The 26642-nt window shown below is 49.0% G+C and overlaps 38 non-coding genes across 38 annotated transcripts; all 38 read left to right on the top strand.

The window, feature by feature from the left end:
- The first annotated feature begins 4725 nt into the window (after positions 1–4725).
- On the top strand, positions 4726–4799 carry Trnan-guu. The gene has a single exon. It is a non-coding gene; the product is annotated as a tRNA-Asn (tRNA).
- Positions 4800–5488: 689 nt separating this feature from the next.
- Positions 5489–5560, top strand: Trnat-cgu. Its single transcript has one exon. It is a non-coding gene; the product is annotated as a tRNA-Thr (tRNA).
- Positions 5561–5893: 333 nt separating this feature from the next.
- Positions 5894–5967, top strand: Trnan-guu. The gene has a single exon. It is a non-coding gene; the product is annotated as a tRNA-Asn (tRNA).
- A 689-nt stretch (positions 5968–6656) lies between these two features.
- Trnat-cgu lies at positions 6657–6728 on the top strand. The gene has a single exon. It is a non-coding gene; the product is annotated as a tRNA-Thr (tRNA).
- A 333-nt stretch (positions 6729–7061) lies between these two features.
- Positions 7062–7135, top strand: Trnan-guu. Its single transcript has one exon. It is a non-coding gene; the product is annotated as a tRNA-Asn (tRNA).
- A 689-nt stretch (positions 7136–7824) lies between these two features.
- Trnat-cgu lies at positions 7825–7896 on the top strand. The gene has a single exon. It is a non-coding gene; the product is annotated as a tRNA-Thr (tRNA).
- Positions 7897–8229: 333 nt separating this feature from the next.
- On the top strand, positions 8230–8303 carry Trnan-guu. Its single transcript has one exon. It is a non-coding gene; the product is annotated as a tRNA-Asn (tRNA).
- A 689-nt stretch (positions 8304–8992) lies between these two features.
- Positions 8993–9064, top strand: Trnat-cgu. The gene has a single exon. It is a non-coding gene; the product is annotated as a tRNA-Thr (tRNA).
- Positions 9065–9397: 333 nt separating this feature from the next.
- Positions 9398–9471, top strand: Trnan-guu. Its single transcript has one exon. It is a non-coding gene; the product is annotated as a tRNA-Asn (tRNA).
- A 689-nt stretch (positions 9472–10160) lies between these two features.
- Trnat-cgu lies at positions 10161–10232 on the top strand. The gene has a single exon. It is a non-coding gene; the product is annotated as a tRNA-Thr (tRNA).
- Positions 10233–10565: 333 nt separating this feature from the next.
- Positions 10566–10639, top strand: Trnan-guu. The gene has a single exon. It is a non-coding gene; the product is annotated as a tRNA-Asn (tRNA).
- A 689-nt stretch (positions 10640–11328) lies between these two features.
- Trnat-cgu lies at positions 11329–11400 on the top strand. Its single transcript has one exon. It is a non-coding gene; the product is annotated as a tRNA-Thr (tRNA).
- A 333-nt stretch (positions 11401–11733) lies between these two features.
- Positions 11734–11807, top strand: Trnan-guu. Its single transcript has one exon. It is a non-coding gene; the product is annotated as a tRNA-Asn (tRNA).
- A 689-nt stretch (positions 11808–12496) lies between these two features.
- On the top strand, positions 12497–12568 carry Trnat-cgu. The gene has a single exon. It is a non-coding gene; the product is annotated as a tRNA-Thr (tRNA).
- Positions 12569–12901: 333 nt separating this feature from the next.
- Trnan-guu lies at positions 12902–12975 on the top strand. Its single transcript has one exon. It is a non-coding gene; the product is annotated as a tRNA-Asn (tRNA).
- A 689-nt stretch (positions 12976–13664) lies between these two features.
- Positions 13665–13736, top strand: Trnat-cgu. The gene has a single exon. It is a non-coding gene; the product is annotated as a tRNA-Thr (tRNA).
- A 333-nt stretch (positions 13737–14069) lies between these two features.
- On the top strand, positions 14070–14143 carry Trnan-guu. Its single transcript has one exon. It is a non-coding gene; the product is annotated as a tRNA-Asn (tRNA).
- A 689-nt stretch (positions 14144–14832) lies between these two features.
- Positions 14833–14904, top strand: Trnat-cgu. Its single transcript has one exon. It is a non-coding gene; the product is annotated as a tRNA-Thr (tRNA).
- Positions 14905–15237: 333 nt separating this feature from the next.
- Trnan-guu lies at positions 15238–15311 on the top strand. The gene has a single exon. It is a non-coding gene; the product is annotated as a tRNA-Asn (tRNA).
- A 689-nt stretch (positions 15312–16000) lies between these two features.
- Positions 16001–16072, top strand: Trnat-cgu. Its single transcript has one exon. It is a non-coding gene; the product is annotated as a tRNA-Thr (tRNA).
- A 333-nt stretch (positions 16073–16405) lies between these two features.
- Positions 16406–16479, top strand: Trnan-guu. Its single transcript has one exon. It is a non-coding gene; the product is annotated as a tRNA-Asn (tRNA).
- A 689-nt stretch (positions 16480–17168) lies between these two features.
- Positions 17169–17240, top strand: Trnat-cgu. The gene has a single exon. It is a non-coding gene; the product is annotated as a tRNA-Thr (tRNA).
- A 333-nt stretch (positions 17241–17573) lies between these two features.
- On the top strand, positions 17574–17647 carry Trnan-guu. The gene has a single exon. It is a non-coding gene; the product is annotated as a tRNA-Asn (tRNA).
- Positions 17648–18336: 689 nt separating this feature from the next.
- On the top strand, positions 18337–18408 carry Trnat-cgu. Its single transcript has one exon. It is a non-coding gene; the product is annotated as a tRNA-Thr (tRNA).
- Positions 18409–18741: 333 nt separating this feature from the next.
- Positions 18742–18815, top strand: Trnan-guu. Its single transcript has one exon. It is a non-coding gene; the product is annotated as a tRNA-Asn (tRNA).
- A 689-nt stretch (positions 18816–19504) lies between these two features.
- Trnat-cgu lies at positions 19505–19576 on the top strand. The gene has a single exon. It is a non-coding gene; the product is annotated as a tRNA-Thr (tRNA).
- A 333-nt stretch (positions 19577–19909) lies between these two features.
- Trnan-guu lies at positions 19910–19983 on the top strand. Its single transcript has one exon. It is a non-coding gene; the product is annotated as a tRNA-Asn (tRNA).
- Positions 19984–20672: 689 nt separating this feature from the next.
- Trnat-cgu lies at positions 20673–20744 on the top strand. The gene has a single exon. It is a non-coding gene; the product is annotated as a tRNA-Thr (tRNA).
- A 333-nt stretch (positions 20745–21077) lies between these two features.
- Positions 21078–21151, top strand: Trnan-guu. Its single transcript has one exon. It is a non-coding gene; the product is annotated as a tRNA-Asn (tRNA).
- Positions 21152–21840: 689 nt separating this feature from the next.
- Trnat-cgu lies at positions 21841–21912 on the top strand. The gene has a single exon. It is a non-coding gene; the product is annotated as a tRNA-Thr (tRNA).
- A 333-nt stretch (positions 21913–22245) lies between these two features.
- Positions 22246–22319, top strand: Trnan-guu. The gene has a single exon. It is a non-coding gene; the product is annotated as a tRNA-Asn (tRNA).
- Positions 22320–23008: 689 nt separating this feature from the next.
- Trnat-cgu lies at positions 23009–23080 on the top strand. The gene has a single exon. It is a non-coding gene; the product is annotated as a tRNA-Thr (tRNA).
- A 333-nt stretch (positions 23081–23413) lies between these two features.
- On the top strand, positions 23414–23487 carry Trnan-guu. Its single transcript has one exon. It is a non-coding gene; the product is annotated as a tRNA-Asn (tRNA).
- A 689-nt stretch (positions 23488–24176) lies between these two features.
- On the top strand, positions 24177–24248 carry Trnat-cgu. Its single transcript has one exon. It is a non-coding gene; the product is annotated as a tRNA-Thr (tRNA).
- Positions 24249–24581: 333 nt separating this feature from the next.
- Positions 24582–24655, top strand: Trnan-guu. Its single transcript has one exon. It is a non-coding gene; the product is annotated as a tRNA-Asn (tRNA).
- A 689-nt stretch (positions 24656–25344) lies between these two features.
- On the top strand, positions 25345–25416 carry Trnat-cgu. Its single transcript has one exon. It is a non-coding gene; the product is annotated as a tRNA-Thr (tRNA).
- A 333-nt stretch (positions 25417–25749) lies between these two features.
- On the top strand, positions 25750–25823 carry Trnan-guu. The gene has a single exon. It is a non-coding gene; the product is annotated as a tRNA-Asn (tRNA).
- A 689-nt stretch (positions 25824–26512) lies between these two features.
- On the top strand, positions 26513–26584 carry Trnat-cgu. Its single transcript has one exon. It is a non-coding gene; the product is annotated as a tRNA-Thr (tRNA).
- Positions 26585–26642: the final 58 nt, after the last annotated feature.

Raw genomic sequence — 26642 nt, 5'->3', positions numbered from 1 at the left:
TTTGAGTGTCACCGGCGATGTACAACAGCCGCCTCAACGCGACCAACATGAGGAAGTGGCGGGTAAACATCGGCTCCACAACAAACCACGACAACAAGCCACAGGTGGAAACAAACAGGAGAAAGTTGTTGCCAAACAACAGGTCACGACTGTCGGTCGGACGGAAACAGCAACACAGAAGGCCGATGACTCGACAACGATATCGGCATCTCAACCGACGGTACGGCGCAAACTCAAACCACAGCCTAATCTTTCGGCTTCTCGCAATCCATCGCAATCACAACAGTCGCAACAGGGGCAATCAGATTTGAAACAGAAGAATATCGGGTACGAAGTAGTACGTGACGAACCTGACGGCCGTCAAACCACAAGTGCCGGCGAGATCCACCCCCACAGTAGTAACGATTAATGGAAACTTGTTTACGGCATAGTGACGTTGCGTTCGGACGGAAGGCCTCTATAAGTTGTTTTTCTCTTTTGTTCCGTATGGTTTTTTCAATGTTTTCTGTGCTGTTGTTCGTCTGACACGCTGACAGTCCTCAAAGTCTAAATTCAACCTAATGTAGACATGTCTCAAGCCTATAAACTGTTAACCATAAATATTAACAACCTGCAATCCGACCTTAAAGTAGCAATGCTCCGGCAATTCGTTTACGAATCTGAAGCAGACATCATTCTGCTACAGGAGGTGGCAGTCAAAAGTTTTGATATTCCTGGTTTCCAATCCATTGAAAACGTAGCTCACGAACTTCATACAGGCACGGCCGTGCTAGTCCGTAATGGTATCCCCGTCACAGAGGTCGAAAAACTTGAATCTGGTCGCGGTATTAGCTGCCAAATCTTTGATGTCACTGTTGTAAATGTGTACGCACCCTCCGGCAGCAGTTACAAGTCAGCGAGAAGTGCCTATTTTAAAGATGAAGTCATTTATTTGCTTCGAAAGGACCCCGTTAACATTGTTCTAGGTGGTGATTTTAACTGCGTGGTACATCAGACGGATCAGAGGCCACAGTTTAATTACTGTCATGACCTTCGCGAACTCGTCATCAAGGTTCGGTTGAAAGATACGTGGGAAATTCTGCACCCCACCCTGGTTAAATTTACTTTTTTTACCCCTACTTCAAGTAGTCGACTTGACCGGATCTATATATCGTCTCATATCAGCAACCGAGTTCTTGATACTGAAGTTATTCCAGCTCCGTTTTCTGACCATTGTGCCTATGCTGTCACCTTAAATCTCGACAAGCAACCAACAAAAAGGTTCAAAGGGCAGTGGATGCTTAACACTTCTCATCTTCAAGACCTGGAGCTCGAAGATGCCATTTGTGCAACATGGAATTTTTGTCTCCGCTCCATTAACAAGCACAGAACTAAACTAGAGTGGTGGACACACACAGCTAAAAGAAAACTGCGACAATGCCTGATCTCTTACTGCTATCAGAAAGCGACGGATAACAAGAAGACAACAGAATTTTATTATGCCCTTTTAAGAGAATTATATGACAAATCTCATGACTCCAATGTTTACGCTGCACAAATCCAACGAGTCAAAGCGAAGCTGTTAAGCATTAAGCACAGGCAATTAGATGGCCTAAAAATTAAAGCTAAGACCAAATCTGTTAGTGATAGCGAAATGACTTCCTTATACCATCTCATCAAACACCGTTCCAATCGTGTGCGGACCTTCGTTGACGAACTAGTTACCCCAACCGGTGATCATCTTGTGCACCAAAAGGACATTGTTCAGGGTTTTTATCATTATTATAGAGAATTATACTCAGAAGATCCACTTGATGTAAATCTGACGTCTGATTTCCTTCAGCCTTTGGGCAGTAACTTAACTGCAGAAGACAACAATGAATTTCTTGCCGATTTCGCAATTTCAGATGTCTTAGACTTAATTGTCGGTTCCCCTGCAAACAAATCCCCTGGTCCAGATGGTCTCCCCAAAGAATTCTATCACAAATTTTGGCATGTCGTTGGACCCACCCTCACAGAAATTATTAACGAAGTCTTTCGAGGCCACAGAATACCGGACGCGTTGAAAGAAGGTAGAACAGTGCTCATACCGAAACAAAGAGGCCACAGGCAAATTGATAACTTCCGGCCTATCATGCTGTTAAATTTTGATTATAAGACTATTGCCAGAGCGATAAACAGTAGATTAATCTTGATAGCCCGGCATGTCATTAAGAATCATCAGTCTTGCATCCCTGGCAGAAGCGTAATGACCACAATCGCTGACATCAGGGACGTAATTTCGATCACGGCGGCGACCAACATCAACTGTGCCCTACTGTTTGTCGACCTTTCTAAGGCTTTTGATCGTGTGAGTCACCGTTACATCCTCCAGATCATGGAAAGGATTGGATTAGATAACACAGTAGTAACCTTACTCCGCAATGTCATCACAGGCATTACCACCCGATTGTGTGTTAACGGCCAGTCGACAATACCGATTACACTTATGAGAGGGGTCCCACAGGGAAGTCCTCTCTCGATGTTGCTCTTTGCCTTTTCTCTGGAACCTCTCCTCAGGAAACTGGAGTCCACATTACCAGGTCTCTCTATATCAAGAGCTTGTTTTGCAGTGCGTGCCTATGCCGATGACGTCACAGCAGTTATTCGTTGTGTAAACGACGTAAAGACGATTAAAACGGAAATCGACAAATACAGTAAGGTGTCTGGAGCTAAACTCAATGAAGGAAAATGCAAACTGGTTAACTTGAGAGGTCTTGAACATGTATCCATACCCTGGGCCCAAAAAGTGGACAATCCTAAGTCACTAGGTATTATCGTCGACAAATGTCCTCTTAAAATGGCGGCGAAAAACTGGAAAGCTGTTACGAACAGCATGCATGGTCTCATTGTTGAAAACAACTGGCGCTCTGCGAACTTGATAGAAAGGGTCAAGATAGTCAATATATGTATTTTCTCCAAAGCATACTACTTGGCACAAGTATTTCCCATACCTAAAGTTCAGGCCAGAAAAATGTTGCAAATAGCTAGCAGATTCGTGTGGAAAGGGAACATTTTTAAACTCGACAGTGCCACGCTAACAAAATCACGACCCGACGGCGGGCTAGGGCTCACTGACATCCATAAAACAGCCAATGCCCTTTTTCTGAAACGCACTTCGCGCCTAGTATACAGTCACGACCCAAACATAACTGCAAGTCTGTTCCACGTCCTTCGCCCTGGAAACATACACCCGCCCGTCGACATCAGCAACATAAACTACCAGCTGAAACATGTACGAGAATATTTCATTGAAACAAGTTATGTAGGCGAAAGCATCTTACAAAACTCGCATTTGACAACGAATGAAGTCATGCAGAAATGGTCTAAGATGCGTCAATGTAATACAATTGAGGCAAAAAATCCATCTTGTAACTGGAAGACCCTATGGAGGAACATTAGTCTTAAGATTCATACATGGGATGTTGCATCAACTTGGTACCAGGTGGTGAATGATACCATCGCCACTAATGTCAAATTACACAGAATAGGCTTACATCCCTCTGATAAATGTGTTAAGTGTGGTTTAATCGACACTTTGCTTCATCGTTTCACCTGCTGCGGACACTTAAACAACTGGCGATGGGTGAGGGAAAAACTCGCACTATTATCGAGAAGCTCGCCAGCGAGTATCTCGACCACTATCATCACGAACCCAGATACGGACTACTATCCTATGGCTAAGAATACTACAATGATGTGGATATTGGCAAATTATGTGCATTATACGATCACCAGACGGGACGGCGACAACCTAGTTGAATTTTTGGCATACATGCATACTGCTTATTGGAGAATAAAACAAACGGGCAACTTGACAAAAATCTTTGGCAATATGTTGGACATTGTTTTTGAAAAACAAGGGATCGGTTAGTCTGTTGCTGCTGCAGCAGCCCCTCTCATCTGCCTCTACCGAGCAGACAATTGTGACGAGTTCCAGTCTCAGCGTCCGTCATGTTCAAATTGATCTCAGATACACAGTGACAACGATATTCAAAAAAAAAAAAAAAAAAAAAGTGGTGGAGTGTCTGCTATAAAAAAAAAAAAAAAAAAAAAAAGTGGTTAAAAAAAAAAAAAAAAAAAAAAGTGGTTAAGGCGTCTAAAAAAAAAAAGTGGTTAAGGCAAAAAAAAAAAAAAAATGGATAAGGCGAAAAAAAAAAAAAAAAAAAAAGTGGTTAAGGCGTCTAAAAACTAGAAAAAAAAAAAAAAAAAAGTGGTTAAGGCGATAAAAAAAAAAAAAAAAAAAAAAGTGGTTAAGGCGTTGGACTGCTAATCCAATGTGCTCTGCACGCGTTAAAAAAAAAAAAAAAAAAAAAGTGGTAGAGCACTGGTCTCGTAAACCAGGGGTCGTGAGTTCGAACCTCACAGAAGGCATTCATTTTTTAAACCTTCCTGCAAGGAGCGGAGCTATCTCGAGCAGCATCTAACACATGGCAGTACACTGAATGAAAGGGATGTTCTACAACCTATGACAAGTATTCTACTGGCCTCAGAGGTTTTCTGAATGCATAGGCAGAACATTGGTTTGTATGCATTTTGTAGTATAATGTCATGCTTGGCGATGTCATTCGTTTACGAGCCTCGCTACAGTGTGCATGCACGTTATCCATGTGAAGAGGCGTAAGCAAATGCTACCATTCTGCGAGATTCCTGCAGAAGGTATACGAATTGCGTTGATATACAGAGCACAAGGGAGCCAAAGTCAAGGCCTCCGTGGCGCAATCGGCTAGCGCGTTCGGCTGTTAACCGAAAGGTTGGTGGTTCGAGCCCACCCGGGGGCGAAATCGTTTTAACCGGCACCGAGGTGAGGGCATACGTCAACTTTGTTAGAGATACACAGCTAGTGTGACAATTTGGCTGCGTTTGAGTGATGCCACAGAGCCTTATACACATTCAGCCAAGTGACACTGTAGGTAAAAACATGGCCCTACGAAGACGTTCTGCTGTTTTCCTTTTTATTCGTCATGTGTGACACTGCAGTAGAGGGACGCCCGCTACAAAAGACGTATTCTTTACATTCAATTTCAGCATATACGTCGCGAGTGCCATATGACAGGGCCTGTCTCTCGATGTCGATTTGTATTTGGTGTGTCTTAAGTGTCGGTCTGCAGTAGGCCGCTGGTGGCCGAGCGACGTGCAGTCGCCTTACATGAAGCCCCATGGGCAACGCCAGTGCCACTGTGGACAACAGCGCACTGTAGCCAGAGAGAGGAGCCGAAAGGCGCATTTCGCAGTCGAGCCACGCTATCCCACAAGCTGTGCACTAGGTCAGGATTGTGCAGACCGCTAACTTTTGGTGGGCCGACGCTCGTCGTCGATCGTAAGGGCGAAACATTCAAGAGATTTGGAAAACGGCAATGTGGACACCCCCAGCAGCAGCTGTGTGCCAAATCCGATATCTGGTCGAGGGCTGCAAGATTCAGTATGATGAAGTAACAATTTGGGGATAGCTCACAAACGCTAAGCTGCCGCCTTCTTAGCTCAGTGGTAGAGCACTGGTCTCGTAAACCAGGGGTCGTGAGTTCGAACCTCACAGAAGGCATTCATTTTTTAAACCTTCCTGCAAGGAGCGGAGCTATCTCGAGCAGCATCTAACACATGGCAGTACACTGAATGAAAGGGATGTTCTACAACCTATGACAAGTATTCTACTGGCCTCAGAGGTTTTCTGAATGCATAGGCAGAACATTGGTTTGTATGCATTTTGTAGTATAATGTCATGCTTGGCGATGTCATTCGTTTACGAGCCTCGCTACAGTGTGCATGCACGTTATCCATGTGAAGAGGCGTAAGCAAATGCTACCATTCTGCGAGATTCCTGCAGAAGGTATACGAATTGCGTTGATATACAGAGCACAAGGGAGCCAAAGTCAAGGCCTCCGTGGCGCAATCGGCTAGCGCGTTCGGCTGTTAACCGAAAGGTTGGTGGTTCGAGCCCACCCGGGGGCGAAATCGTTTTAACCGGCACCGAGGTGAGGGCATACGTCAACTTTGTTAGAGATACACAGCTAGTGTGACAATTTGGCTGCGTTTGAGTGATGCCACAGAGCCTTATACACATTCAGCCAAGTGACACTGTAGGTAAAAACATGGCCCTACACAGACGTTCTGCTGTTTTCCTTTTTATTCGTCATGTGTGACACTGCAGTAGAGGGACGCCCGTTACAAAAGACGTATTCTTTACATTCAATTTCAGCATATACGTCGCGAGTGCCATATGACAGGGCCTGTCTCTCGATGTCGATTTGTATTTGGTGTGTCTTAAGTGTCGGTCTGCAGTAGGCCGCTGTTGGCCGAGCGACGTGCAGTCGCCTTACATGAAGCCCCATGGGCAACGCCAGTGCCACTGTGGACAACAGCGCACTGTAGCCAGAGAGAGGAGCCGAAAGGCGCATTTCGCAGTCGAGCCACGCTATCCCACAAGCTGTGCACTAGGTCAGGATTGTGCAGACCGCTAACTTTTGGTGGGCCGACGCTCGTCGTCGATCGTAAGGGCGAAACATTCAAGAGATTTGGAAAACGGCAATGTGGACACCCCCAGCAGCAGCTGTGTGCCAAGTCCGATATCTGGTCGAGGGCTGCAAGATTCAGTATGATGAAGTAACAATTTGGGGATAGCTCACAAACGCTAAGCTGCCGCCTTCTTAGCTCAGTGGTAGAGCACTGGTCTCGTAAACCAGGGGTCGTGAGTTCGAACCTCACAGAAGGCATTCATTTTTTAAACCTTCCTGCAAGGAGCGGAGCTATCTCGAGCAGCATCTAACACATGGCAGTACACTGAATGAAAGGGATGTTCTACAACCTATGACAAGTATTCTACTGGCCTCAGAGGTTTTCTGAATGCATAGGCAGAACATTGGTTTGTATGCATTTTGTAGTATAATGTCATGCTTGGCGATGTCATTCGTTTACGAGCCTCGCTACAGTGTGCATGCACGTTATCCATGTGAAGAGGCGTAAGCAAATGCTACCATTCTGCGAGATTCCTGCAGAAGGTATACGAATTGCGTTGATATACAGAGCACAAGGGAGCCAAAGTCATGGCCTCCGTGGCGCACTCGGCTAGCGCGTTCGGCTGTTAACCGAAAGGTTGGTGGTTCGAGCCCACCCGGGGGCGAAATCGTTTTAACCGGCACCGAGGTGAGGGCATACGTCAACTTTGTTAGAGATACACAGCTAGTGTGACAATTTGGCTGCGTTTGAGTGATGCCACAGAGCCTTATACACATTCAGCCAAGTGACACTGTAGGTAAAAACATGGCCCTACACAGACGTTCTGCTGTTTTCCTTTTTATTCGTCATGTGTGACACTGCAGTAGAGGGACGCCCGCTACAAAAGACGTATTCTTTACATTCAATTTCAGCATATACGTCGCGAGTGCCATATGACAGGGCCTGTCTCTCGATGTCGATTTGTATTTGGTGTGTCTTAAGTGTCGGTCTGCAGTAGGCCGCTGTTGGCCGAGCGACGTGCAGTCGCCTTACATGAAGCCCCATGGGCAACGCCAGTGCCACTGTGGACAACAGCGCACTGTAGCCAGAGAGAGGAGCCGAAAGGCGCATTTCGCAGTCGAGCCACGCTATCCCACAAGCTGTGCACTAGGTCAGGATTGTGCAGACCGCTAACTTTTGGTGGGCCGACGCTCGTCGTCGATCGTAAGGGCGAAACATTCAAGAGATTTGGAAAACGGCAATGTGGACACCCCCAGCAGCAGCTGTGTGCCAAGTCCGATATCTGGTCGAGGGCTGCAAGATTCAGTATGATGAAGTAACAATTTGGGGATAGCTCACAAACGCTAAGCTGCCGCCTTCTTAGCTCAGTGGTAGAGCACTGGTCTCGTAAACCAGGGGTCGTGAGTTCGAACCTCACAGAAGGCATTCATTTTTTAAACCTTCCTGCAAGGAGCGGAGCTATCTCGAGCAGCATCTAACACATGGCAGTACACTGAATGAAAGGGATGTTCTACAACCTATGACAAGTATTCTACTGGCCTCAGAGGTTTTCTGAATGCATAGGCAGAACATTGGTTTGTATGCATTTTGTAGTATAATGTCATGCTTGGCGATGTCATTCGTTTACGAGCCTCGCTACAGTGTGCATGCACGTTATCCATGTGAAGAGGCGTAAGCAAATGCTACCATTCTGCGAGATTCCTGCAGAAGGTATACGAATTGCGTTGATATACAGAGCACAAGGGAGCCAAAGCCAAGGCCTCCGTGGCGCAATCGGCTAGCGCGTTCGGCTGTTAACCGAAAGGTTGGTGGTTCGAGCCCACCCGGGGGCGAAATCGTTTTAACCGGCACCGAGGTGAGGGCATACGTCAACTTTGTTAGAGATACACAGCTAGTGTGACAATTTGGCTGCGTTTGAGTGATGCCACAGAGCCTTATACACATTCAGCCAAGTGACACTGTAGGTAAAAACATGGCCCTACACAGACGTTCTGCTGTTTTCCTTTTTATTCGTCATGTGTGACACTGCAGTAGAGGGACGCCCGCTACAAAAGACGTATTCTTTACATTCAATTTCAGCATATACGTCGCGAGTGCCATATGACAGGGCCTGTCTCTCGATGTCGATTTGTATTTGGTGTGTCTTAAGTGTCGGTCTGCAGTAGGCCGCTGTTGGCCGAGCGACGTGCAGTCGCCTTACATGAAGCCCCATGGGCAACGCCAGTGCCACTGTGGACAACAGCGCACTGTAGCCAGAGAGAGGAGCCGAAAGGCGCATTTCGCAGTCGAGCCACGCTATCCCACAAGCTGTGCACTAGGTCAGGATTGTGCAGACCGCTAACTTTTGGTGGGCCGACGCTCGTCGTCGATCGTAAGGGCGAAACATTCAAGAGATTTGGAAAACGGCAATGTGGACACCCCCAGCAGCAGCTGTGTGCCAAGTCCGATATCTGGTCGAGGGCTGCAAGATTCAGTATGATGAAGTAACAATTTGGGGATAGCTCACAAACGCTAAGCTGCCGCCTTCTTAGCTCAGTGGTAGAGCACTGGTCTCGTAAACCAGGGGTCGTGAGTTCGAACCTCACAGAAGGCATTCATTTTTTAAACCTTCCTGCAAGGAGCGGAGCTATCTCGAGCAGCATCTAACACATGGCAGTACACTGAATGAAAGGGATGTTCTACAACCTATGACAAGTATTCTACTGGCCTCAGAGGTTTTCTGAATGCATAGGCAGAACATTGGTTTGTATGCATTTTGTAGTATAATGTCATGCTTGGCGATGTCATTCGTTTACGAGCCTCGCTACAGTGTGCATGCACGTTATCCATGTGAAGAGGCGTAAGCAAATGCTACCATTCTGCGAGATTCCTGCAGAAGGTATACGAATTGCGTTGATATACAGAGCACAAGGGAGCCAAAGCCAAGGCCTCCGTGGCGCAATCGGCTAGCGCGTTCGGCTGTTAACCGAAAGGTTGGTGGTTCGAGCCCACCCGGGGGCGAAATCGTTTTAACCGGCACCGAGGTGAGGGCATACGTCAACTTTGTTAGAGATACACAGCTAGTGTGACAATTTGGCTGCGTTTGAGTGATGCCACAGAGCCTTATACACATTCAGCCAAGTGACACTGTAGGTAAAAACATGGCCCTACACAGACGTTCTGCTGTTTTCCTTTTTATTCGTCATGTGTGACACTGCAGTAGAGGGACGCCCGCTACAAAAGACGTATTCTTTACATTCAATTTCAGCATATACGTCGCGAGTGCCATATGACAGGGCCTGTCTCTCGATGTCGATTTGTATTTGGTGTGTCTTAAGTGTCGGTCTGCAGTAGGCCGCTGTTGGCCGAGCGACGTGCAGTCGCCTTACATGAAGCCCCATGGGCAACGCCAGTGCCACTGTGGACAACAGCGCACTGTAGCCAGAGAGAGGAGCCGAAAGGCGCATTTCGCAGTCGAGCCACGCTATCCCACAAGCTGTGCACTAGGTCAGGATTGTGCAGACCGCTAACTTTTGGTGGGCCGACGCTCGTCGTCGATCGTAAGGGCGAAACATTCAAGAGATTTGGAAAACGGCAATGTGGACACCCCCAGCAGCAGCTGTGTGCCAAGTCCGATATCTGGTCGAGGGCTGCAAGATTCAGTATGATGAAGTAACAATTTGGGGATAGCTCACAAACGCTAAGCTGCCGCCTTCTTAGCTCAGTGGTAGAGCACTGGTCTCGTAAACCAGGGGTCGTGAGTTCGAACCTCACAGAAGGCATTCATTTTTTAAACCTTCCTGCAAGGAGCGGAGCTATCTCGAGCAGCATCTAACACATGGCAGTACACTGAATGAAAGGGATGTTCTACAACCTATGACAAGTATTCTACTGGCCTCAGAGGTTTTCTGAATGCATAGGCAGAACATTGGTTTGTATGCATTTTGTAGTATAATGTCATGCTTGGCGATGTCATTCGTTTACGAGCCTCGCTACAGTGTGCATGCACGTTATCCATGTGAAGAGGCGTAAGCAAATGCTACCATTCTGCGAGATTCCTGCAGAAGGTATACGAATTGCGTTGATATACAGAGCACAAGGGAGCCAAAGTCAAGGCCTCCGTGGCGCACTCGGCTAGCGCGTTCGGCTGTTAACCGAAAGGTTGGTGGTTCGAGCCCACCCGGGGGCGAAATCGTTTTAACCGGCACCGAGGTGAGGGCATACGTCAACTTTGTTAGAGATACACAGCTAGTGTGACAATTTGGCTGCGTTTGAGTGATGCCACAGAGCCTTATACACATTCAGCCAAGTGACACTGTAGGTAAAAACATGGCCCTACACAGACGTTCTGCTGTTTTCCTTTTTATTCGTCATGTGTGACACTGCAGTAGAGGGACGCCCGCTACAAAAGACGTATTCTTTACATTCAATTTCAGCATATACGTCGCGAGTGCCATATGACAGGGCCTGTCTCTCGATGTCGATTTGTATTTGGTGTGTCTTAAGTGTCGGTCTGCAGTAGGCCGCTGTTGGCCGAGCGACGTGCAGTCGCCTTACATGAAGCCCCATGGGCAACGCCAGTGCCACTGTGGACAACAGCGCACTGTAGCCAGAGAGAGGAGCCGAAAGGCGCATTTCGCAGTCGAGCCACGCTATCCCACAAGCTGTGCACTAGGTCAGGATTGTGCAGACCGCTAACTTTTGGTGGGCCGACGCTCGTCGTCGATCGTAAGGGCGAAACATTCAAGAGATTTGGAAAACGGCAATGTGGACACCCCCAGCAGCAGCTGTGTGCCAAGTCCGATATCTGGTCGAGGGCTGCAAGATTCAGTATGATGAAGTAACAATTTGGGGATAGCTCACAAACGCTAAGCTGCCGCCTTCTTAGCTCAGTGGTAGAGCACTGGTCTCGTAAACCAGGGGTCGTGAGTTCGAACCTCACAGAAGGCATTCATTTTTTAAACCTTCCTGCAAGGAGCGGAGCTATCTCGAGCAGCATCTAACACATGGCAGTACACTGAATGAAAGGGATGTTCTACAACCTATGACAAGTATTCTACTGGCCTCAGAGGTTTTCTGAATGCATAGGCAGAACATTGGTTTGTATGCATTTTGTAGTATAATGTCATGCTTGGCGATGTCATTCGTTTACGAGCCTCGCTACAGTGTGCATGCACGTTATCCATGTGAAGAGGCGTAAGCAAATGCTACCATTCTGCGAGATTCCTGCAGAAGGTATACGAATTGCGTTGATATACAGAGCACAAGGGAGCCAAAGTCATGGCCTCCGTGGCGCACTCGGCTAGCGCGTTCGGCTGTTAACCGAAAGGTTGGTGGTTCGAGCCCACCCGGGGGCGAAATCGTTTTAACCGGCACCGAGGTGAGGGCATACGTCAACTTTGTTAGAGATACACAGCTAGTGTGACAATTTGGCTGCGTTTGAGTGATGCCACAGAGCCTTATACACATTCAGCCAAGTGACACTGTAGGTAAAAACATGGCCCTACACAGACGTTCTGCTGTTTTCCTTTTTATTCGTCATGTGTGACACTGCAGTAGAGGGACGCCCGCTACAAAAGACGTATTCTTTACATTCAATTTCAGCATATACGTCGCGAGTGCCATATCACAGGGCCTGTCTCTCGATGTCGATTTGTATTTGGTGTGTCTTAAGTGTCGGTCTGCAGTAGGCCGCTGTTGGCCGAGCGACGTGCAGTCGCCTTACATGAAGCCCCATGGGCAACGCCAGTGCCACTGTGGACAACAGCGCACTGTAGCCAGAGAGAGGAGCCGAAAGGCGCATTTCGCAGTCGAGCCACGCTATCCCACAAGCTGTGCACTAGGTCAGGATTGTGCAGACCGCTAACTTTTGGTGGGCCGACGCTCGTCGTCGATCGTAAGGGCGAAACATTCAAGAGATTTGGAAAACGGCAATGTGGACACCCCCAGCAGCAGCTGTGTGCCAAGTCCGATATCTGGTCGAGGGCTGCAAGATTCAGTATGATGAAGTAACAATTTGGGGATAGCTCACAAACGCTAAGCTGCCGCCTTCTTAGCTCAGTGGTAGAGCACTGGTCTCGTAAACCAGGGGTCGTGAGTTCGAACCTCACAGAAGGCATTCATTTTTTAAACCTTCCTGCAAGGAGCGGAGCTATCTCGAGCAGCATCTAACACATGGCAGTACACTGAATGAAAGGGATGTTCTACAACCTATGACAAGTATTCTACTGGCCTCAGAGGTTTTCTGAATGCATAGGCAGAACATTGGTTTGTATGCATTTTGTAGTATAATGTCATGCTTGGCGATGTCATTCGTTTACGAGCCTCGCTACAGTGTGCATGCACGTTATCCATGTGAAGAGGCGTAAGCAAATGCTACCATTCTGCGAGATTCCTGCAGAAGGTATACGAATTGCGTTGATATACAGAGCACAAGGGAGCCAAAGCCAAGGCCTCCGTGGCGCAATCGGCTAGCGCGTTCGGCTGTTAACCGAAAGGTTGGTGGTTCGAGCCCACCCGGGGGCGAAATCGTTTTAACCGGCACCGAGGTGAGGGCATACGTCAACTTTGTTAGAGATACACAGCTAGTGTGACAATTTGGCTGCGTTTGAGTGATGCCACAGAGCCTTATACACATTCAGCCAAGTGACACTGTAGGTAAAAACATGGCCCTACACAGACGTTCTGCTGTTTTCCTTTTTATTCGTCATGTGTGACACTGCAGTAGAGGGACGCCCGCTACAAAAGACGTATTCTTTACATTCAATTTCAGCATATACGTCGCGAGTGCCATATGACAGGGCCTGTCTCTCGATGTCGATTTGTATTTGGTGTGTCTTAAGTGTCTGTCTGCAGTAGGCCGCTGTTGGCCGAGCGACGTGCAGTCGCCTTACATGAAGCCCCATGGGCAACGCCAGTGCCACTGTGGACAACAGCGCACTGTAGCCAGAGAGAGGAGCCGAAAGGCGCATTTCGCAGTCGAGCCACGCTATCCCACAAGCTGTGCACTAGGTCAGGATTGTGCAGACCGCTAACTTTTGGTGGGCCGACGCTCGTCGTCGATCGTAAGGGCGAAACATTCAAGAGATTTGGAAAACGGCAATGTGGACACCCCCAGCAGCAGCTGTGTGCCAAGTCCGATATCTGGTCGAGGGCTGCAAGATTCAGTATGATGAAGTAACAATTTGGGGATAGCTCACAAACGCTAAGCTGCCGCCTTCTTAGCTCAGTGGTAGAGCACTGGTCTCGTAAACCAGGGGTCGTGAGTTCGAACCTCACAGAAGGCATTCATTTTTTAAACCTTCCTGCAAGGAGCGGAGCTATCTCGAGCAGCATCTAACACATGGCAGTACACTGAATGAAAGGGATGTTCTACAACCTATGACAAGTATTCTACTGGCCTCAGAGGTTTTCTGAATGCATAGGCAGAACATTGGTTTGTATGCATTTTGTAGTATAATGTCATGCTTGGCGATGTCATTCGTTTACGAGCCTCGCTACAGTGTGCATGCACGTTATCCATGTGAAGAGGCGTAAGCAAATGCTACCATTCTGCGAGATTCCTGCAGAAGGTATACGAATTGCGTTGATATACAGAGCACAAGGGAGCCAAAGCCAAGGCCCCCGTGGCGCAATCGGCTAGCGCGTTCGGCTGTTAACCGAAAGGTTGGTGGTTCGAGCCCACCCGGGGGCGAAATCGTTTTAACCGGCACCGAGGTGAGGGCATACGTCAACTTTGTTAGAGATACACAGCTAGTGTGACAATTTGGCTGCGTTTGAGTGATGCCACAGAGCCTTATACACATTCAGCCAAGTGACACTGTAGGTAAAAACATGGCCCTACACAGACGTTCTGCTGTTTTCCTTTTTATTCGTCATGTGTGACACTGCAGTAGAGGGACGCCCGCTACAAAAGACGTATTCTTTACATTCAATTTCAGCATATACGTCGCGAGTGCCATATGACAGGGCCTGTCTCTCGATGTCGATTTGTATTTGGTGTGTCTTAAGTGTCGGTCTGCAGTAGGCCGCTGTTGGCCGAGCGACGTGCAGTCGCCTTACATGAAGCCCCATGGGCAACGCCAGTGCCACTGTGGACAACAGCGCACTGTAGCCAGAGAGAGGAGCCGAAAGGCGCATTTCGCAGTCGAGCCACGCTATCCCACAAGCTGTGCACTAGGTCAGGATTGTGCAGACCGCTAACTTTTGGTGGGCCGACGCTCGTCGTCGATCGTAAGGGCGAAACATTCAAGAGATTTGGAAAACGGCAATGTGGACACCCCCAGCAGCAGCTGTGTGCCAAGTCCGATATCTGGTCGAGGGCTGCAAGATTCAGTATGATGAAGTAACAATTTGGGGATAGCTCACAAACGCTAAGCTGCCGCCTTCTTAGCTCAGTGGTAGAGCACTGGTCTCGTAAACCAGGGGTCGTGAGTTCGAACCTCACAGAAGGCATTCATTTTTTAAACCTTCCTGCAAGGAGCGGAGCTATCTCGAGCAGCATCTAACACATGGCAGTACACTGAATGAAAGGGATGTTCTACAACCTATGACAAGTATTCTACTGGCCTCAGAGGTTTTCTGAATGCATAGGCAGAACATTGGTTTGTATGCATTTTGTAGTATAATGTCATGCTTGGCGATGTCATTCGTTTACGAGCCTCGCTACAGTGTGCATGCACGTTATCCATGTGAAGAGGCGTAAGCAAATGCTACCATTCTGCGAGATTCCTGCAGAAGGTATACGAATTGCGTTGATATACAGAGCACAAGGGAGCCAAAGTCAAGGCCTCCGTGGCGCACTCGGCTAGCGCGTTCGGCTGTTAACCGAAAGGTTGGTGGTTCGAGCCCACCCGGGGGCGAAATCGTTTTAACCGGCACCGAGGTGAGGGCATACGTCAACTTTGTTAGAGATACACAGCTAGTGTGACAATTTGGCTGCGTTTGAGTGATGCCACAGAGCCTTATACACATTCAGCCAAGTGACACTGTAGGTAAAAACATGGCCCTACACAGACGTTCTGCTGTTTTCCTTTTTATTCGTCATGTGTGACACTGCAGTAGAGGGACGCCCGCTACAAAAGACGTATTCTTTACATTCAATTTCAGCATATACGTCGCGAGTGCCATATGACAGGGCCTGTCTCTCGATGTCGATTTGTATTTGGTGTGTCTTAAGTGTCGGTCTGCAGTAGGCCGCTGTTGGCCGAGCGACGTGCAGTCGCCTTACATGAAGCCCCATGGGCAACGCCAGTGCCACTGTGGACAACAGCGCACTGTAGCCAGAGAGAGGAGCCGAAAGGCGCATTTCGCAGTCGAGCCACGCTATCCCACAAGCTGTGCACTAGGTCAGGATTGTGCAGACCGCTAACTTTTGGTGGGCCGACGCTCGTCGTCGATCGTAAGGGCGAAACATTCAAGAGATTTGGAAAACGGCAATGTGGACACCCCCAGCAGCAGCTGTGTGCCAAGTCCGACATCTGGTCGAGGGCTGCAAGATTCAGTATGATGAAGTAACAATTTGGGGATAGCTCACAAACGCTAAGCTGCCGCCTTCTTAGCTCAGTGGTAGAGCACTGGTCTCGTAAACCAGGGGTCGTGAGTTCGAACCTCACAGAAGGCATTCATTTTTTAAACCTTCCTGCAAGGAGCGGAGCTATCTCGAGCAGCATCTAACACATGGCAGTACACTGAATGAAAGGGATGTTCTACAACCTATGACAAGTATTCTACTGGCCTCAGAGGTTTTCTGAATGCATAGGCAGAACATTGGTTTGTATGCATTTTGTAGTATAATGTCATGCTTGGCGATGTCATTCGTTTACGAGCCTCGCTACAGTGTGCATGCACGTTATCCATGTGAAGAGGCGTAAGCAAATGCTACCATTCTGCGAGATTCCTGCAGAAGGTATACGAATTGCGTTGATATACAGAGCACAAGGGAGCCAAAGCCAAGGCCTCCGTGGCGCAATCGGCTAGCGCGTTCGGCTGTTAACCGAAAGGTTGGTGGTTCGAGCCCACCCGGGGGCGAAATCGTTTTAACCGGCACCGAGGTGAGGGCATACGTCAACTTTGTTAGAGATACACAGCTAGTGTGACAATTTGGCTGCGTTTGAGTGATGCCACAGAGCCTTATACACATTCAGCCAAGTGACACTGTAGGTAAAAACATGGCCCTACACAGACGTTCTGCTGTTTTCCTTTTTATTCGTCATGTGTGACACTGCAGTAGAGGGACGCCCGCTACAAAAGACGTATTCTTTACATTCAATTTCAGCATATACGTCGCGAGTGCCATATGACAGGGCCTGTCTCTCGATGTCGATTTGTATTTGGTGTGTCTTAAGTGTCGGTCTGCAGTAGGCCGCTGTTGGCCGAGCGACGTGCAGTCGCCTTACATGAAGCCCCATGGGCAACGCCAGTGCCACTGTGGACAACAGCGCACTGTAGCCAGAGAGAGGAGCCGAAAGGCGCATTTCGCAGTCGAGCCACGCTATCCCACAAGCTGTGCACTAGGTCAGGATTGTGCAGACCGCTAACTTTTGGTGGGCCGACGCTCGTCGTCGATCGTAAGGGCGAAACATTCAAGAGATTTGGAAAACGGCAATGTGGACACCCCCAGCAGCAGCTGTGTGCCAAGTCCGATATCTGGTCGAGGGCTGCAAGATTCAGTATGATGAAGTAACAATTTGGGGATAGCTCACAAACGCTAAGCTGCCGCCTTCTTAGCTCAGTGGTAGAGCACTGGTCTCGTAAACCAGGGGTCGTGAGTTCGAACCTCACAGAAGGCATTCATTTTTTAAACCTTCCTGCAAGGAGCGGAGCTATCTCGAGCAGCATCTAACACATGGCAGTACACTGAATGAAAGGGATGTTCTACAACCTATGACAAGTATTCTACTGGCCTCAGAGGTTTTCTGAATGCATAGGCAGAACATTGGTTTGTATGCATTTTGTAGTATAATGTCATGCTTGGCGATGTCATTCGTTTACGAGCCTCGCTACAGTGTGCATGCACGTTATCCATGTGAAGAGGCGTAAGCAAATGCTACCATTCTGCGAGATTCCTGCAGAAGGTATACGAATTGCGTTGATATACAGAGCACAAGGGAGCCAAAGTCAAGGCCTCCGTGGCGCACTCGGCTAGCGCGTTCGGCTGTTAACCGAAAGGTTGGTGGTTCGAGCCCACCCGGGGGCGAAATCGTTTTAACCGGCACCGAGGTGAGGGCATACGTCAACTTTGTTAGAGATACACAGCTAGTGTGACAATTTGGCTGCGTTTGAGTGATGCCACAGAGCCTTATACACATTCAGCCAAGTGACACTGTAGGTAAAAACATGGCCCTACACAGACGTTCTGCTGTTTTCCTTTTTATTCGTCATGTGTGACACTGCAGTAGAGGGACGCCCGCTACAAAAGACGTATTCTTTACATTCAATTTCAGCATATACGTCGCGAGTGCCATATGACAGGGCCTGTCTCTCGATGTCGATTTGTATTTGGTGTGTCTTAAGTGTCGGTCTGCAGTAGGCCGCTGTTGGCCGAGCGACGTGCAGTCGCCTTACATGAAGCCCCATGGGCAACGCCAGTGCCACTGTGGACAACAGCGCACTGTAGCCAGAGAGAGGAGCCGAAAGGCGCATTTCGCAGTCGAGCCACGCTATCCCACAAGCTGTGCACTAGGTCAGGATTGTGCAGACCGCTAACTTTTGGTGGGCCGACGCTCGTCGTCGATCGTAAGGGCGAAACATTCAAGAGATTTGGAAAACGGCAATGTGGACACCCCCAGCAGCAGCTGTGTGCCAAGTCCGATATCTGGTCGAGGGCTGCAAGATTCAGTATGATGAAGTAACAATTTGGGGATAGCTCACAAACGCTAAGCTGCCGCCTTCTTAGCTCAGTGGTAGAGCACTGGTCTCGTAAACCAGGGGTCGTGAGTTCGAACCTCACAGAAGGCATTCATTTTTTAAACCTTCCTGCAAGGAGCGGAGCTATCTCGAGCAGCATCTAACACATGGCAGTACACTGAATGAAAGGGATGTTCTACAACCTATGACAAGTATTCTACTGGCCTCAGAGGTTTTCTGAATGCATAGGCAGAACATTGGTTTGTATGCATTTTGTAGTATAATGTCATGCTTGGCGATGTCATTCGTTTACGAGCCTCGCTACAGTGTGCATGCACGTTATCCATGTGAAGAGGCGTAAGCAAATGCTACCATTCTGCGAGATTCCTGCAGAAGGTATACGAATTGCGTTGATATACAGAGCACAAGGGAGCCAAAGCCAAGGCCTCCGTGGCGCAATCGGCTAGCGCGTTCGGCTGTTAACCGAAAGGTTGGTGGTTCGAGCCCACCCGGGGGCGAAATCGTTTTAACCGGCACCGAGGTGAGGGCATACGTCAACTTTGTTAGAGATACACAGCTAGTGTGACAATTTGGCTGCGTTTGAGTGATGCCACAGAGCCTTATACACATTCAGCCAAGTGACACTGTAGGTAAAAACATGGCCCTACACAGACGTTCTGCTGTTTTCCTTTTTATTCGTCATGTGTGACACTGCAGTAGAGGGACGCCCGCTACAAAAGACGTATTCTTTACATTCAATTTCAGCATATACGTCGCGAGTGCCATATGACAGGGCCTGTCTCTCGATGTCGATTTGTATTTGGTGTGTCTTAAGTGTCGGTCTGCAGTAGGCCGCTGTTGGCCGAGCGACGTGCAGTCGCCTTACATGAAGCCCCATGGGCAACGCCAGTGCCACTGTGGACAACAGCGCACTGTAGCCAGAGAGAGGAGCCGAAAGGCGCATTTCGCAGTCGAGCCACGCTATCCCACAAGCTGTGCACTAGGTCAGGATTGTGCAGACCGCTAACTTTTGGTGGGCCGACGCTCGTCGTCGATCGTAAGGGCGAAACATTCAAGAGATTTGGAAAACGGCAATGTGGACACCCCCAGCAGCAGCTGTGTGCCAAGTCCGATATCTGGTCGAGGGCTGCAAGATTCAGTATGATGAAGTAACAATTTGGGGATAGCTCACAAACGCTAAGCTGCCGCCTTCTTAGCTCAGTGGTAGAGCACTGGTCTCGTAAACCAGGGGTCGTGAGTTCGAACCTCACAGAAGGCATTCATTTTTTAAACCTTCCTGCAAGGAGCGGAGCTATCTCGAGCAGCATCTAACACATGGCAGTACACTGAATGAAAGGGATGTTCTACAACCTATGACAAGTATTCTACTGGCCTCAGAGGTTTTCTGAATGCATAGGCAGAACATTGGTTTGTATGCATTTTGTAGTATAATGTCATGCTTGGCGATGTCATTCGTTTACGAGCCTCGCTACAGTGTGCATGCACGTTATCCATGTGAAGAGGCGTAAGCAAATGCTACCATTCTGCGAGATTCCTGCAGAAGGTATACGAATTGCGTTGATATACAGAGCACAAGGGAGCCAAAGCCAAGGCCTCCGTGGCGCAATCGGCTAGCGCGTTCGGCTGTTAACCGAAAGGTTGGTGGTTCGAGCCCACCCGGGGGCGAAATCGTTTTAACCGGCACCGAGGTGAGGGCATACGTCAACTTTGTTAGAGATACACAGCTAGTGTGACAATTTGGCTGCGTTTGAGTGATGCCACAGAGCCTTATACACATTCAGCCAAGTGACACTGTAGGTAAAAACATGGCCCTACACAGACGTTCTGCTGTTTTCCTTTTTATTCGTCATGTGTGACACTGCAGTAGAGGGACGCCCGCTACAAAAGACGTATTCTTTACATTCAATTTCAGCATATACGTCGCGAGTGCCATATGACAGGGCCTGTCTCTCGATGTCGATTTGTATTTGGTGTGTCTTAAGTGTCGGTCTGCAGTAGGCCGCTGTTGGCCGAGCGACGTGCAGTCGCCTTACATGAAGCCCCATGGGCAACGCCAGTGCCACTGTGGACAACAGCGCACTGTAGCCAGAGAGAGGAGCCGAAAGGCGCATTTCGCAGTCGAGCCACGCTATCCCACAAGCTGTGCACTAGGTCAGGATTGTGCAGACCGCTAACTTTTGGTGGGCCGACGCTCGTCGTCGATCGTAAGGGCGAAACATTCAAGAGATTTGGAAAACGGCAATGTGGACACCCCCAGCAGCAGCTGTGTGCCAAGTCCGATATCTGGTCGAGGGCTGCAAGATTCAGTATGATGAAGTAACAATTTGGGGATAGCTCACAAACGCTAAGCTGCCGCCTTCTTAGCTCAGTGGTAGAGCACTGGTCTCGTAAACCAGGGGTCGTGAGTTCGAACCTCACAGAAGGCATTCATTTTTTAAACCTTCCTGCAAGGAGCGGAGCTATCTCGAGCAGCATCTAACACATGGCAGTACACTGAATGAAAGGGATGTTCTACAACCTATGACAAGTATTCTACTGGCCTCAGAGGTTTTCTGAATGCATAGGCAGAACATTGGTTTGTATGCATTTTGTAGTATAATGTCATGCTTGGCGATGTCATTCGTTTACGAGCCTCGCTACAGTGTGCATGCACGTTATCCATGTGAAGAGGCGTAAGCAAATGCTACCATTCTGCGAGATTCCTGCAGAAGGTATACGAATTGCGTTGATATACAGAGCACAAGGGAGCCAAAGCCAAGGCCTCCGTGGCGCAATCGGCTAGCGCGTTCGGCTGTTAACCGAAAGGTTGGTGGTTCGAGCCCACCCGGGGGCGAAATCGTTTTAACCGGCACCGAGGTGAGGGCATACGTCAACTTTGTTAGAGATACACAGCTAGTGTGACAATTTGGCTGCGTTTGAGTGATGCCACAGAGCCTTATACACATTCAGCCAAGTGACACTGTAGGTAAAAACATGGCCCTACACAGACGTTCTGCTGTTTTCCTTTTTATTCGTCATGTGTGACACTGCAGTAGAGGGACGCCCGCTACAAAAGACGTATTCTTTACATTCAATTTCAGCATATACGTCGCGAGTGCCATATGACAGGGCCTGTCTCTCGATGTCGATTTGTATTTGGTGTGTCTTAAGTGTCGGTCTGCAGTAGGCCGCTGTTGGCCGAGCGACGTGCAGTCGCCTTACATGAAGCCCCATGGGCAACGCCAGTGCCACTGTGGACAACAGCGCACTGTAGCCAGAGAGAGGAGCCGAAAGGCGCATTTCGCAGTCGAGCCACGCTATCCCACAAGCTGTGCACTAGGTCAGGATTGTGCAGACCGCTAACTTTTGGTGGGCCGACGCTCGTCGTCGATCGTAAGGGCGAAACATTCAAGAGATTTGGAAAACGGCAATGTGGACACCCCCAGCAGCAGCTGTGTGCCAAGTCCGATATCTGGTCGAGGGCTGCAAGATTCAGTATGATGAAGTAACAATTTGGGGATAGCTCACAAACGCTAAGCTGCCGCCTTCTTAGCTCAGTGGTAGAGCACTGGTCTCGTAAACCAGGGGTCGTGAGTTCGAACCTCACAGAAGGCATTCATTTTTTAAACCTTCCTGCAAGGAGCGGAGCTATCTCGAGCAGCATCTAACACATGGCAGTACACTGAATGAAAGGGATGTTCTACAACCTATGACAAGTATTCTACTGGCCTCAGAGGTTTTCTGAATGCATAGGCAGAACATTGGTTTGTATGCATTTTGTAGTATAATGTCATGCTTGGCGATGTCATTCGTTTACGAGCCTCGCTACAGTGTGCATGCACGTTATCCATGTGAAGAGGCGTAAGCAAATGCTACCATTCTGCGAGATTCCTGCAGAAGGTATACGAATTGCGTTGATATACAGAGCACAAGGGAGCCAAAGCCAAGGCCTCCGTGGCGCAATCGGCTAGCGCGTTCGGCTGTTAACCGAAAGGTTGGTGGTTCGAGCCCACCCGGGGGCGAAATCGTTTTAACCGGCACCGAGGTGAGGGCATACGTCAACTTTGTTAGAGATACACAGCTAGTGTGACAATTTGGCTGCGTTTGAGTGATGCCACAGAGCCTTATACACATTCAGCCAAGTGACACTGTAGGTAAAAACATGGCCCTACACAGACGTTCTGCTGTTTTCCTTTTTATTCGTCATGTGTGACACTGCAGTAGAGGGACGCCCGCTACAAAAGACGTATTCTTTACATTCAATTTCAGCATATACGTCGCGAGTGCCATATGACAGGGCCTGTCTCTCGATGTCGATTTGTATTTGGTGTGTCTTAAGTGTCGGTCTGCAGTAGGCCGCTGTTGGCCGAGCGACGTGCAGTCGCCTTACATGAAGCCCCATGGGCAACGCCAGTGCCACTGTGGACAACAGCGCACTGTAGCCAGGGAGAGGAGCCGAAAGGCGCATTTCGCAGTCGAGCCACGCTATCCCACAAGCTGTGCACTAGGTCAGGATTGTGCAGACCGTTAACTTTTGGTGGGCCGACGCTCGTCGTCGATCGTAAGGGCGAAACATTCAAGAGATTTGGAAAACGGCAATGTGGACACCCCCAGCAGCAGCTGTGTGCCAAGTCCGATATCTGGTCGAGGGCTGCAAGATTCAGTATGATGAAGTAACAATTTGGGGATAGCTCACAAACGCTAAGCTGCCGCCTTCTTAGCTCAGTGGTAGAGCACTGGTCTCGTAAACCAGGGGTCGTGAGTTCGAACCTCACAGAAGGCATTCATTTTTTAAACCTTCCTGCAAGGAGCGGAGCTATCTCGAGCAGCATCTAACACATGGCAGTACACTGAATGAAAGGGATGTTCTACAACCTATGACAAGTATTCTACTGGCCTCAGAGGTTTTCTGAATGCATAGGCAGAACATTGGTTTGTATGCATTTTGTAGTATAATGTCATGCTTGGCGATGTCATTCGTTTACGAGCCTCGCTACAGTGTGCATGCACGTTATCCATGTGAAGAGGCGTAAGCAAATGCTACCATTCTGCGAGATTCCTGCAGAAGGTATACGAATTGCGTTGATATACAGAGCACAAGGGAGCCAAAGGCAAATCCTCCGTGGCGCACTCGGCTAGCGCGTTCGGCTGTTAACCGAAAGGTTGGTGGTTCGAGCCCACCCGGGGGCGAAATCGTTTTAACCGGCACCGAGGTGAGGGCATACGTCAACTTTGTTAGAGATACACAGCTAGTGTGACAATTTGGCTGCGTTTGAGTGATGCCACAGAGCCTTATACACATTCAGCCAAGTGACACTGTAGGTAAAAACATGGCCCTACACAGACGTTCTGCTGTTTTCCTTTTTATTCGTCATGTGTGACACTGCAGTAGAGGGACGCCCGCTACAAAAGACGTATTCTTTACATTCAATTTCAGCATATACGTCGCGAGTGCCATATGACAGGGCCTGTCTCTCGATGTCGATTTGTATTTGGTGTGTCTTAAGTGTCGGTCTGCAGTAGGCCGCTGTTGGCCGAGCGACGTGCAGTCGCCTTACATGAAGCCCCATGGGCAACGCCAGTGCCACTGTGGACAACAGCGCACTGTAGCCAGAGAGAGGAGCCGAAAGGCGCATTTCGCAGTCGAGCCACGCTATCCCACAAGCTGTGCACTAGGTCAGGATTGTGCAGACCGCTAACTTTTGGTGGGCCGACGCTCGTCGTCGATCGTAAGGGCGAAACATTCAAGAGATTTGGAAAACGGCAATGTGGACACCCCCAGCAGCAGCTGTGTGCCAAGTCCGATATCTGGTCGAGGGCTGCAAGATTCAGTATGATGAAGTAACAATTTGGGGATAGCTCACAAACGCTAAGCTGCCGCCTTCTTAGCTCAGTGGTAGAGCACTGGTCTCGTAAACCAGGGGTCGTGAGTTCGAACCTCACAGAAGGCATTCATTTTTTAAACCTTCCTGCAAGGAGCGGAGCTATCTCGAGCAGCATCTAACACATGGCAGTACACTGAATGAAAGGGATGTTCTACAACCTATGACAAGTATTCTACTGGCCTCAGAGGTTTTCTGAATGCATAGGCAGAACATTGGTTTGTATGCATTTTGTAGTATAATGTCATGCTTGGCGATGTCATTCGTTTACGAGCCTCGCTACAGTGTGCATGCACGTTATCCATGTGAAGAGGCGTAAGCAAATGCTACCATTCTGCGAGATTCCTGCAGAAGGTATACGAATTGCGTTGATATACAGAGCACAAGGGAGCCAAAGCCAAGGCCTCCGTGGCGCAATCGGCTAGCGCGTTCGGCTGTTAACCGAAAGGTTGGTGGTTCGAGCCCACCCGGGGGCGAAATCGTTTTAACCGGCACCGAGGTGAGGGCATACGTCAACTTTGTTAGAGATACACAGCTAGTGTGACAATTTGGCTGCGTTTGAGTGATGCCACAGAGCCTTATACACATTCAGCCAAGTGACACTGTAGGTAAAAACATGGCCCTACACAGACGTTCTGCTGTTTTCCTTTTTATTCGTCATGTGTGACACTGCAGTAGAGGGACGCCCGCTACAAAAGACGTATTCTTTACATTCAATTTCAGCATATACGTCGCGAGTGCCATATGACAGGGCCTGTCTCTCGATGTCGATTTGTATTTGGTGTGTCTTAAGTGTCGGTCTGCAGTAGGCCGCTGTTGGCCGAGCGACGTGCAGTCGCCTTACATGAAGCCCCATGGGCAACGCCAGTGCCACTGTGGACAACAGCGCACTGTAGCCAGAGAGAGGAGCCGAAAGGCGCATTTCGCAGTCGAGCCACGCTATCCCACAAGCTGTGCACTAGGTCAGGATTGTGCAGACCGCTAACTTTTGGTGGGCCGACGCTCGTCGTCGATCGTAAGGGCGAAACATTCAAGAGATTTGGAAAACGGCAATGTGGACACCCCCAGCAGCAGCTGTGTGCCAAGTCCGATATCTGGTCGAGGGCTGCAAGATTCAGTATGATGAAGTAACAATTTGGGGATAGCTCACAAACGCTAAGCTGCCGCCTTCTTAGCTCAGTGGTAGAGCACTGGTCTCGTAAACCAGGGGTCGTGAGTTCGAACCTCACAGAAGGCATTCATTTTTTAAACCTTCCTGCAAGGAGCGGAGCTATCTCGAGCAGCATCTAACACATGGCAGTACACTGAATGAAAGGGATGTTCTACAACCTATGACAAGTATTCTACTGGCCTCAGAGGTTTTCTGAATGCATAGGCAGAACATTGGTTTGTATGCATTTTGTAGTATAATGTCATGCTTGGCGATGTCATTCGTTTACGAGCCTCGCTACAGTGTGCATGCACGTTATCCATGTGAAGAGGCGTAAGCAAATGCTACCATTCTGCGAGATTCCTGCAGAAGGTATACGAATTGCGTTGATATACAGAGCACAAGGGAGCCAAAGTCAAGGCCTCCGTGGCGCACTCGGCTAGCGCGTTCGGCTGTTAACCGAAAGGTTGGTGGTTCGAGCCCACCCGGGGGCGAAATCGTTTTAACCGGCACCGAGGTGAGGGCATACGTCAACTTTGTTAGAGATACACAGCTAGTGTGACAATTTGGCTGCGTTTGAGTGATGCCACAGAGCCTTATACACATTCAGCCAAGTGACACTGTAGGTAAAAACATGGCCCTACACAGACGTTCTGCTGTTTTCCTTTTTATTCGTCATGTGTGACACTGCAGTAGAGGGACGCCCGCTACAAAAGACGTATTCTTTACATTCAATTTCAGCATATACGTCGCGAGTGCCATATGACAGGGCCTGTCTCTCGATGTCGATTTGTATTTGGTGTGTCTTAAGTGTCGGTCTGCAGTAGGCCGCTGTTGGCCGAGCGACGTGCAGTCGCCTTACATGAAGCCCCATGGGCAACGCCAGTGCCACTGTGGACAACAGCGCACTGTAGCCAGAGAGAGGAGCCGAAAGGCGCATTTCGCAGTCGAGCCACGCTATCCCACAAGCTGTGCACTAGGTCAGGATTGTGCAGACCGCTAACTTTTGGTGGGCCGACGCTCGTCGTCGATCGTAAGGGCGAAACATTCAAGAGATTTGGAAAACGGCAATGTGGACACCCCCAGCAGCAGCTGTGTGCCAAGTCCGATATCTGGTCGAGGGCTGCAAGATTCAGTATGATGAAGTAACAATTTGGGGATAGCTCACAAACGCTAAGCTGCCGCCTTCTTAGCTCAGTGGTAGAGCACTGGTCTCGTAAACCAGGGGTCGTGAGTTCGAACCTCACAGAAGGCATTCATTTTTTAAACCTTCCTGCAAGGAGCGGAGCTATCTCGAGCAGCATCTAACACAT

Source organism: Schistocerca americana, chromosome 5, assembly GCF_021461395.2.
Source record: "Schistocerca americana isolate TAMUIC-IGC-003095 chromosome 5, iqSchAmer2.1, whole genome shotgun sequence".
Lineage (NCBI taxonomy): Eukaryota > Metazoa > Arthropoda > Insecta > Orthoptera > Acrididae > Schistocerca > Schistocerca americana.
The sequence above is the reverse complement of the archived record's forward strand: the minus strand, read 5'-3'. Positions and strand labels throughout refer to the sequence as shown.